Source organism: Gregarina niphandrodes (genome assembly GCF_000223845.1).
Source record: "Gregarina niphandrodes unplaced genomic scaffold scaffold00144, whole genome shotgun sequence".
NCBI classification, from domain to species: domain Eukaryota; phylum Apicomplexa; class Conoidasida; order Eugregarinorida; family Gregarinidae; genus Gregarina; species Gregarina niphandrodes.
The window spans coordinates 1-642 of record NW_011645907.1 but is presented as its reverse complement, the minus strand read 5'-3'; the positions used below and the strand labels follow the sequence as shown (position 1 = coordinate 642).

At 58.4% G+C, this 642-nt stretch overlaps 1 non-coding gene across 1 annotated transcript; it reads right to left on the bottom strand.

The window, feature by feature from the left end:
* Nucleotides 1-412: 412 nt before the first annotated feature.
* On the bottom strand, nucleotides 413-485 carry GNI_212840. Its single transcript has one exon. It is a non-coding gene; the product is annotated as a tRNA-Glu (tRNA).
* Nucleotides 486-642: the final 157 nt, after the last annotated feature.

Below are 642 nucleotides of genomic sequence, written 5' to 3'. Positions count from 1 at the left end.
TAATGCTCCCGGGCGCACAACATCGGTGAACCATGGGCCTGCCGATCTGCAGTCAGCTGCTCTACCTCCAAGCCATGCACCCAATTGAGTCGGGCAGAAGGGCTCCGATGTTACCATCTCGTGAGTGCTCCCCATCGTACATTCGGCGGACGACCCGAGCGGATCGGGGCTGTGCCGCAGTGAGGGTGGCCACCAGCAAGGGAGCTGCTGCAGGACTCGAACCCCGGTCGTACGGGTGAGTCGCCTCGATGTTAACGAGGCGCTAAGCCACTATACCACAAACGTAGGACAATTAAGTTATGTGAGGATTGATTCTCTTAATGTGTTCGGCCACACACAGACGTGGTGATGCTTCTGGCGACAGCGTTCCAACTCATCTGACGGCACGGGACGGTCTCCACGTCGCCCGCTCATCCACTGCCGGGACTCGAACCCGGGTCCTACGGGTGAGAGCCGTATATACTAGCCACCTTGTCTATAGCGGACACTGTCTGACAGGCCCTTCAGACGCGCTCGGCTCCCACGACAACAGAGACGATTGCCACTGTAACCCGTGGGGTGGGCGCCACCCCATTATCCATTACGCCACGACGGGAAGCGCCACATACCCACAATCCGAAACTAACAGCACGGGTATACAAT